This window comes from Octopus sinensis, linkage group LG3 (assembly GCF_006345805.1).
Source record: "Octopus sinensis linkage group LG3, ASM634580v1, whole genome shotgun sequence".
Lineage (NCBI taxonomy): Eukaryota > Metazoa > Mollusca > Cephalopoda > Octopoda > Octopodidae > Octopus > Octopus sinensis.
In genome coordinates this window covers 37,183,691-37,194,999 of record NC_042999.1, presented here as the reverse complement: position 1 = coordinate 37,194,999, position 11,309 = coordinate 37,183,691, and the positions used below count along the sequence as shown (strand labels likewise).

At 38.1% G+C, this 11,309-nt stretch overlaps 1 protein-coding gene across 1 annotated transcript in view; it reads right to left on the bottom strand.

Moving 5' to 3' along the window:
* LOC115209388 (calpain-11-like) overlaps positions 1–10,736 on the bottom strand; it is a 163,890-nt gene extending 153,154 nt beyond the window's left edge. The window contains exon 1 of the mRNA XM_036500939.1: positions 10,642–10,736. The gene's annotated coding sequence lies outside the window, so the exon portion shown is untranslated. The remainder of the gene's footprint in view (positions 1–10,641) is intronic.
* Positions 10,737–11,309: the final 573 nt, after the last annotated feature.

The following is an 11,309-nucleotide window of genomic DNA, read 5'->3' as shown; positions in this document are numbered from 1 at the left end:
ATCAGTAATGGTAAGAGCTTGTTTTTGCTCATCAGGTGTTGGAAGAATGGAAATATTCGAAGAAACAATAGATAGCAAAAAATATAAGGGGATTTTAGAGAGATGTGTAATACCTAATGCTCGCTTCCAAAACTTGGAGCAAGGATAAGCCTTTCCACATAATAATGATTCAAAGCACACAGCAAAGCTGACCAAAAGTTGGCTGAAAACAAACGGGATTAATGTTCTGGAAAGTCCAAGTCAATCTCCGGACCTTAATGCAATCGAAAATTTGAAGAAAGAATTGAAACTCAGAGTTCAAAAACAAACCGTTACAAGAACTGAAAAGAATTTGTGTAAAAGAATGGGTAAAATAAGCCCATCACATTTAAAAAGTATTTAGGAGACTGCAAGCTCTCATCATCATCAACAAGGGTTATGCAACTAAATAGTGATTTGATTGTAGAAATGTGTTGTAAACTTTTACGTTTTGAATTTCAACTTTTTTCCATATAATTTTTTTTCCATTCATTATTATGTAATTCTACTTGTTGCATTGAATTTATTACAAAAAACTTCATAAAGGGTAGAAGTTTCATTAACGTGCGTTAACTCACTATATGTAAACTTGGATTTTTGACTGTGTTGTAAAATTTTGCGGGTCATGTATTGTATATATATATATATATATATATATATATATATATATATATATATATACTAGCAGTATCGCCCGGCGTTGCTCGGGTTTGTGAGGGAAATAACTATATAAGCATTTTTAGAGAGTTACTTCCCTTATAGATGCCAATTCGGGCTTTCTTAGCCATTTCTGTTTTGGTGTCTTCAAGCCATGAAGTCGTTGTTCTAAAAGAACGCTGGTCTCCTTGACAACGCTTTACGACGTTGATTCCTTACACTCCCTTCCCCACAGCTTCACGAGGGAGGGAAGAAGGGGGAGAAGCAAACAGGTGCAAGTGTGACCATGGACGCCAACTCCGCCGCCATCGACACACGAAAAATTATGCATTAAAATGGAATAAAAAATTATGTTAAATTATTTTTAAAATCGTAGACTCATCGTAGACGCGCGCTAATACTCAGACGGGCTCGATATGAATCACGACTATAAGATACCCGAATTTGGTTAAACTGCACCGCAAAATGTGGGAGTAGTTAGGAATCTAAATCGAAGGGGACAGACACTCACACAACTACAGTTTTATATATATAGATATATATATATAAGTTCAGTAAAATTTAGATTCAGATGAATATGGTACTTAAGTTGAAGGCACCAGAATTTAGTATGGTATTATCCATATAATTTAAAATAATTTGATTATAATCAAAATAAGCAACAAGGATATCCAGAGGTAATGCAGTACGATCGTTTCATGCGACTCCATTTAATTGAACAATGCAAACATTACATCAATTTAAAATGTAGAGCAATCCTCAGCTGCATAAAAATATAGAATTTAGTTAAATTCGAAGGACTCATTTGTATAATTTTTTTTGTCCAAAATCACCAAGAGGATAAGGAGATAGACAAAGAACATGTTTTACCAACAACATCACAGTTGTAACTCTGAGTTACAGACTAAATTCTGAATTTAAACGGACTTTTCTCTTCGTGCAAGCACAAAATCTTACAAACACTAAAACACTTTAAACCCAAAATCTTTTCTAATGGCTAAACCTGTTAATATCTCATCAACTCCCCTCCATCAACCTACACCACAAACTATTCCCACAATATCAACAAAAAAACAGCTTTACACTAAGAAATTACTCTAGAAAATGACTAGAAGTTTTCCTATCGCCAACCAAAATCTCCAAAAAGATTTTTTAATGTAACCACACAAACCAACATGCACACATAAAAAGTATATATCTGTATACAAGCAAAGTGGAAGACTCCCTTTCTCTCTCTCTCTCTTTCTCTCTCTCTCTCTCTCTCTCTCTCTTTTAAATTAAATGTTTATTTTTATTTTTATTCCCATTTTTATACATGAATATATACAAACCTTCCATGACTCTCCCATCCATCTACAACAGAACTGAAGACATATTGGATCTGGTTAGTTTCATTCGCAAAATGCCCCCCACCCCCATCCCCATCCCTTTAATTTTTCTCAGATTGCTTTCAATTTTGGTGTATCGAAGCAACTCTGAATTTTGATTACGATCAACCAATTACTTCGTAAATTAAAAATTTTATGTTATTTAAAACTAAAGTTGGGATATTTGGGTAATTTTAGCCAACCAACAGACAGCGTGGCATTAACAGCTTGTTACCATGACAACCGCACGTTGTGTTGTGTTTCACTTCACCCGCATGTTGTGTTGATGTTTCACACCACGAGATTTACTTCACCCGCGTGTTTTGTTTTAATAAAAAATTTATTTTTATCAATTAGAATTTTATTATAGATTTTTTCGTCAATTGTCTTAATATTCTGCATATTTTTCATATATAGCAAAAGTTGTTTGCGATGTTTATGCAGTTTCTTGGCGTTATGAAGGTGAATGGAATGTGAACTTAGTACACAACCGCACACCTGTACTTCAAACACAGTACTAACAAAGCATTGGTGACTCATCGACTCAGTATTGCCAAGCTTCAGAGATTCATTGACTCAGCTGGATTTATGATTTCACTAGGATAATAAACATTTAAATTATTCATAAACATTTAAATTAGCAGTATTTCTTAAGCCGTTAGCTTCACATTTCAACAGCTTAACTGAAATTTAGCCCACGGGTTTGGACTGTACCTTTTACGATAAGTATCGCTTCCAGTTGTTTGTTTATTAATTTTTTAATTTCCTTTCCTTTAATACAAATACATGGCAGGTATACATAATACTGAAATACGCATAAAGTAAAGACATGCAGACAAATATATTAATATAACAATTTTTTTTAAATGATAATAACGTACAATCAATGAAGAGACAACAGAAACAGTAAGAAGATACATGTTCATTTTATTAGGTATTTCTGTTTATTAAGAAACCTACAATGAACAGGTCATTTCACAGACGCTAAACTATAAATTTCATAGGATACAACCTTAAAGTTGACACCACTCCGCTAAACGCAGAAAATTTGGCTACAGTTTATTCGATTCTTAAACCTCTGTAACTTTTTCCTCCAATTTTGTCTCCACAACATGATACCTTCATAACAATAAGACTGGAAAACTACATTATTATAGCCGATTTTCAAATTTTTCACTTCCTTTTAAAAATGCATATTTTGCGAATCAGTTTGACTAGATCCGAAATATTTATAAACAAACAGCAATCAAGCTCTATCTCCATAAAACACAAGGGTTAAAATCTCTATATACTATTCAAATTGTTGATAGGACACTGAACATCGAGAGAGTAACACACAGTCATACATATACCCAAATGCATTCGTGAACATCAAAGCACCAGAGAAATAATTTTCTATACTAACAACACCATGACATATCTGACTAATAACTCCTATCTTCAAATGAAAACAAGAAATACCCCAAATAACAACAAGTAAAAAGAACTGATTGACCGAAACTTAACTCCTACTTACACTCTTTTGTGAAAAAAAAAGATTGACACACCCAATTATTAAGAGCTTAAGTACTAGACCTTGTACTATTGACCTTTACATTATCAAAACAAAGGATTAAATTTAATAAAACCAACATATCCGGTGCCTACCTAACAAAAGACAAACACCTGCCCACAATCATGAATAAATTCTAAACAATAGTATAACCCTAAATTTAATTAATAAAAGTTTCATCAAAACATCTCTCTATAACAACCCACTCCAGAAACCTAATTACCACTCTAGTCAAACACTCAAATCCAAGATGGATTTTAACTCAAAAGAGACTATATAAAGGCAAGATTAACTTCAAAGCATCGAAGCCCAACGATGACTTAACTGGCTGAAACTTCGAAGTCACTATCAACAATATTTTTCTTATATATATATATATATATATATATTCTAATTGTCTTCGGAGGAGTGGTCAACAAACTATATATGCAGGCGCAGGAGTGGCTGCGTGGTAAGTAGCTTGCTTTCCAATCACATTGTTCCGGGTCCAGTCCCACTGCGTGGCACCTTGGGCAAGTGTCTTCTACTATAGCATTGTGAGTAGATTTGGTAGACGGAAACTGAAAGAAGCTCGTCGTATATATGTATGTATATATATATCTGTGTGTGTGTGTGTGTGTGTGTGTATGTATGTATGTATGTATGTATGTATGTATGTATGTGTGTGTGTGTGTGTGTGTGTGTGTGTGTGTGTGTGTGTGTGTGTGTGTGTTTGCGTGTCTGTGTTTGTTCCCCCAACATCGCTTGGCAACTGATGCTGGTGTGTTTATGTCCCCGTAACTTACCGATTCGGCAAAACAGATCGATAGAATTAGTACTAGGCCTTACAAAGAATAAGACCTGGTCGCTCGACGAAAGGCGGTGCTCCAGCATGGTCGCAGTCAAATGACTGAAACAAGTAAAAGAATAAAATCATATATACATACATACATACATACATATACTTTACTCTTTTCTTTTTACTCTTTTTACTTGTTTCAGTCATTTGACTGCGGCCATGCTGGAGCACCGCCTTTAGTCGAGCAAATCGACCCCGGGACTTATTCTTTGTAAGCCCAGTACTTATTCTATCGGTCTCTTTTGCCGAACCGCTAAGTGACGGGGACGTAAACACACCAGCATCGGCTGTCAAGCAATGCTAGGGGGACAAACACAGACACACAAACACACACATTCACACATATATATATATACATATATACGACAGGCTTCTTTCAGTTTCCGTCTACCAAATCCACTCACAAGGCATTGGTCGGCCCGGGGCTATAGCAGAAGACACTTGCCCAAGATGCCACGCAGTGGGACTGAACCCGGAACCATGTGGTTGGTTAGCAAGCTACTTACCACACAGCCACTCCTGCGCCTAGATTAAATTTATCTTAGCTTTTCTGATACACATTGTGTAGCGCACAAATATTTATTTGCTATTTAATCATGCCGCCAACAAATACGTAAATTAGCCTCAATATTATAGCTGAGTTCTAGTTTGTTATTGATATAAATTGCAACTTGTTATGCGCTCTCTTCGGTAGGCAGAAAAGTGTTGGCAAATTGTCTTCAGAGGAGTGGTCAACAAACTATAAAACATATCAGGTCGACGTATATTTATGTTGGGGGAGCGGGCTGTACAAAATAAACAAGATATATTCACATAAAATTCCACAATGAAAGGCTTAAAACCTGTAGTTTTCCTGTCTTTTCCTGTCACGAACATTTAACTGAAATATTCACTGCTGATATTTGGTGTTGGTTATTTATGATGAAAAACATGGATCTTTTCAGTTTGAACGGCAGCTTTTAACATAATTTCTAGGTAACTAAAAAATTTTAAACTTCGTATACTGGTAGAATGTGTTTATAAAAACATCTTTTTCTCTTGGCTTTATTGAGAAAATTCTATAGTTTGTAAGATATTTGTTGTTTTTTTTCTGCAATTTCTGCAATTTCAACCAATCAATGACGTCCATTGAGGTAAACAACATTCTGTGCCGTATGAATATGTCCCTCGTTTAAGAAACAAATTGGGTTTATTTACATTTGTGAAGAAAAAAGATACCCTTCCCCCCATCCCTAACCCTAACCCTAAAACAGATTGAAATGTAATAGATCGATACTAGGGTCATAATTATGGGTGACAATTTCATATGACACCGCTAGAAAAAACTGCCGTTCAAACCGAAAAGATCCCCGTTTTCTAATACACGCTGTTGCCCATGTGTATGGACAGCATTAGCGTGGTTGTGTGGTCAGAAGATTGCTTATCAACAACGTGGTCCGTAATGATGAATCCAGTTTCGTCACCAGTTATGACCCTTTGAAAGAAGGTGTTTGTTTCACTGAGTTCAAGGTTTTCAGTGCACTCGTTAACTCTTTCAGTCCAGGGCTCGTCTATCTGTTGTGTTGGTACCTAGCGAACACAAACTTTTGAATATCCAAATAACTCAATAACGTTTTGAATACTAGAGTGGTTGTATACTGTCAGCATAACGTGACAGTCCTGTAAGGGAATTACCTCACCGCTGTTTAGCCCTAGGAAGCATCGACGCTTCCTGTCGGTTTCGACACATTTCCTGTGTCCTTATATTTGTGAAGGGGAGGCAAGCACCCCCACCAGCTAGGATTCACACCTGAGGACATGCATGTTTCTGGGTCTTAACCCGTTATCAGCCCAGCAGCAGATCTCACTATCCTGGACTGATGACGGGTTAAGACCCAGAAACATGCATGTCTTCAGGTGTGAATCCTACCTGGTGGGGGTGCTTGCCTCCCCTTCGCAAATATAAGGACACAGGAGATGTGTCAAAGCCGACAGGAAGTGTCGATGCCTCCTAGGACTAAACAGCGGTGATGTAATTCCCTTACGGGACTGTCACGTTATGTTGACAGTATACAACCACTCTATTGCTCCACCACCGCTCATGTCTCTTTGAGACATTTAGAAATGTGATATTTCTAGTTTTGAATACTGTCATGGTTAATTCCAAGTTCTGATGCTATCTTTCAAAGTCAACAGACAGCCACGAAGCATGTGTGCTATGCTTGAATTTCCCAATTCATTTTGACTTGCAGCGAGTATTTTGGGCAACAGCGAGTATTAGAAAACGGGGATCTTTTCGGTTTGAACGGCAGTTTTTTCTAGCGGTGTCATATGAAATTGTCACCCATAATTATGACCCTAGTATCGATCTATTGCATTTTAATCTGTTTTAGGGTTAGGGTTAGGGGTGGGAGGAAGGGTATCTTTTTTTCTTCACAAATGTAAATAAACCCAATCTGTTTCTTAAACGAGGGACATATTCATACGGCACAGAATGTTGTTTACCTCAATGGACGTCATTGATTGGTTGAAATTGCCGAAATTTTAATTCAGACAGCCCATCTCCAAATATATCTGTAGTCTAAATCTTTATCATTGTTAACACTTGTTCAGTTGTTGTTGTTGTTTGTTTGTTTGTGTGTGTGTGTGTATGTGTGTGTGTGGTGTGTGTGTGTGTGTGTGTGTGTGTGTGTGTGTGTGTGTGTGGTGTGTGTGTGTGTGAATGTTGCAGCTATATGTGCCTTTACATCTATACTAAATACTGAATAATTTCATTAAATACTACGCCTCTTATGATGAAAATTACATTACCTTTTCATTCACCTTCCTCTGTGTGTGTGTGTGTGTGTGTTGTGTGTGTGTGTGTGTGGTGTGTGTGTGTGTGTGTGAGTGTATGTGTACGTGGATGTGTGTGTGTGTCTGAGTGTGTGCCTTTATCCCTCTCTGTCCGCCACTACTGCTTGACAACCGGTGTTAGTGTGTTTACGTTCCCGTAACTTAGAGGTTCGACAAAAATGATCACCCAAAAGCTCCACGAGGCTCCGGCAGGGGTGGTACTCTTTCGCTACAACTTTCGCTCACTCTCTCTTCCTGTTTCTTGGGTAACGCTGCGATGGACTAGCGTCCTGTCCAGCTGGGGGGAACACATACACCAAAGAAACCGGGAAACTGGGCCCATGAGCATGGCTAAGCTTGAAAAGGGCGGAAAATATATGTGTGTGTGTGTGTGTGTGTGTGTGTGTGTGTGTGTGTGTGTGTGTGTGTGTGTGTGTGTGTGTATACGAGGAGGTACCCAAAAGTAACGTTCTATGTAGAACAAGCCAGTTGTAGTTCAGGCTTCTACACTAGCAGCCACTTGATGCGGCCCTCAGGCATCAGTTGCTACTGGCGAGTGAGGTCGTATTGCCACGTTGTGCATCTTTGTTTTGTAGTGCTTTTCTCGTATTTCGTCGATTTTTGCGATGGCTGAAGCGAAGGAACAGCGTGCTTCCGTGAAATTCTGCTTTCTTCTGGGAAAAACGGCGGCCGAAACAGTTGTCATGCTTCAAACAGCTTACAAGGACGCTGCCATGAGCTACACGCAAGTTTACGAATGGTTTTCGCGCTTTAGGAATGATCATTTGTCACTTGAAGACCAACCTCGTTCAGGGGGACCGTCGACCTCTCGAACAAATGAACACATACTCCTTTACTTGTTTCAGTCATTTGACTGTGGCCATGAGGGAGCACCGCCTTTAGTCGAGCACATCGACCTCAGGACTTATTCTGTGTAAGCCTAGTACTTATTCCATCGGTATCTTTTGCCGAGCCGCTAAGTTACGGGGACGTAAACACACCAGCATCGGTTGTCCAGCGATGCTGGGGGGACAAACACAGACACACAAGCATACATACACACATACACATATACATACATGTACACATATACGACGGGCTTCTTTCAGTTTCCGTCTACCAAATCCACTCACAAGACTTTGGTTGGCCCAAGGCTACAGTAGAAGACACTTGCCCAAGGTTCCACGCAGTGGGACTGAACCCGAAACCATGTGGTTCGTAAGCAGGCTACTTACCACACAGCCACTCCTACCGAATAATTGACGTCACCGAATAATTGACGAACCGGTTGATATGACTGGTGTGTCCTGCAGCTGCTGCCAACGAATTTTTGAGGCAGGAATAGCGAATGATAAGAGTTGCAGCGAAATTTGTGTTGCACTTGTTCACGGAAGACCAAAAGCAATCACAACTGAATGCGTGTCGTGAACTAAAAGAACAGCTGGAAATTGATACTGTAACCTCTGGGGAAGCACTCCGTCGGTTACGACGATGAGGGTTCCGGTTGATCCGACTCAACGGAACAGCCTGCTCGTGAAATTAACGTGTAAGTGGCTGAGCACTCCACAGACACGTGCACCCTTAACGTAGTTCTCGGGGATATTCAGCGTGACACAGAGAGTGACAAGGCCGGCCCTTTGAAATACAGGTATAACAGAAACAGGAAGTAAGAGTGAGAGAAAGTTGTGGTGAAAGAGTACAGCAGGGATCACCACCATCCCCTGCCGGAGCCTCGTGGAGCTTTTAGGTGCTTTCGCTCAATAAACACTCACAACGCCCGGTCTGGGAATCGAAACCGCGAACCTACGACCGCAAGTCCGCTGCCCTAACCACTGGGCCATTGCACCTCCACACTGTAACCTCTATGCCTATAAAAGAAACTGTAATGCAGCTTGATAGACGAATACCTAAGTTTGACAACACAACATGATATTATTTCAAAAACCCACTTACACCTTATTGACTTCTTACATTTGTACTCTTACACGCACAGATATAGTCAACGTTTTTGCTCTATTTCATATATAGCCTATCTTCGTCTATCTCTTCATTTTTATGTATTTATCTATTTACAATCACTCATACGTTCCAAGAGTTATTCATTGTTTAGATCTAAATAACTTCTTTTTTTTTTTTTTTTGAAAAGCAAAATATATTTATCTTAGCTTCAATGAGAGAAGAAAGCATAAAGAATTTCATAGTTTTGTTCCCATGCAACAAAAATTTATACCAAAAAAGTTCTGAGATAAAATATCATGAAAAAATATATAAGGCAAAAAATTAAATCTAAGTATTATTAACTTTTTATAATAAAAACAATCTATATTTTAATTAAGCTTAAATGATAGAGCTCAATTTGAGGAATTTCATGGTATCAATCTCATGCAATGAAGTTTTAAAAGAAAAATGTTATGAGTGTTAGTTTCTCAAATTTGAGGGTGATGATATAGTTTTATACCTTTTATGAATATAGTTCTATAAGGGGACTTTTAATATATGACACCGGCGTCATTGAGCTAAGGAAAAAATTATCAGCGACATCGCTAATTGACACATTTGACACATCATTAATTAGTATAATAGCATAGCCTGGAAAAAACATGGGATTACATGGGAAAATGCGAGTAAGAGAAATAAAATCCTTAATATTATAAACCTGGAAAAGTACAGGACAATATTATCCAACCATCTTGTTCTTAGCCTACCCCTAGGTTTCCTGCAGGTTGGCTGGACTTGGAGAATCCATCCCGCAATTTTTTTCCTGCGACAATCTAATTACATATCCGTAGTGCCAGAGTTGTGGCCTCTCAATGCAGTGAAATAGCGACTCGACCGAAAGAGATACCCTGATCTCCGAGGACGACGATCAGAGATTCAAAACCAGTGTCATTGCCGCTACTATTACAACTATTTCTAATTTTCAAATAAGCCATTCCTGCGCTTCTATTACTTATTCCTGTCATATAATATGCGACCTTGTTTATTTCCTTGATGAACCTATTTCATTTGCCATATTGTTTTTCCACTTCCCTTTCTCTAATACTCGAGATTTTTACAGTGTTCGTTAACTAGTCAACTTCATCAAATTTGACTCCAAAGAACCAGGGATGAAACTAGTTCAGTCCCAGTTTGTGGATTAAACTGCGCCAAAGTTGAACATTTAACTCAAAGATAAAGCACATAATTCTAAAGAGAAAGCAAGCAATTTCAATCATGAAGGTGGTTGAAACCACACCAAATTTGAACTACTGTGTAAATAACCAATTTAAGATAAGGCACATGTAATGGCTTCACAATATAGTTTGCCTTTTTCCCCTTGTGAAATTTATCAAATATTGTAACAGATCTGCTCTGACACATTGCTAGAATTCTTTAAAAGCTACAAAACAACTTACCCCAGCGTGAAGTCTTTCTTTATTCTCTTCAACAGTATCATATCAATACTCTGAACAGGCTTCAGGAACAGACACCATGTGCAAGTGTCATATCCCTCCCACACTTCTGAATGATATGTTTATCTAACATATCTGAGTTCTAATCTCAAAGGCAATACATTTCGGTTTTTGCTAACTTCATATATTTTGTTTTATTTTAGTTTTCAGCACAAAACAATAAATGTTAAATGTGAAGATAAGAAAACGCCAGCATAACATTCAACAGAAAGAACAGCAATTGAAAGAAAAGAGGAGATTATCTGGAAAGAAAAATAAAAAGATTTTATTGAAATATAAGGCCAACATATAATGTTTTTATAGCTTTCCTCGCACTAGTTAACCACTGTTTCAGTAAGTACTTTTAGTGTCCTCAATACCTAAAATATGTTACGTGGATTGCTGGAATCGTCAGCGCGTCGAACAAATCTACTTTCAGCATTTAGTTACAACCCGTTCTGAATTCAGTTTCCGTCAAGAACCACTCTGCTTTTCAACACACACAGACACACACACACACACACACACAAACACGGGATTGGTTAAATATAGTACATGTTATGTACTGGGCTTGATATAATTCACTGTTCCTTTCTTCCACCAAAAGCACGAGACCTTGTGTCTACGTAAGA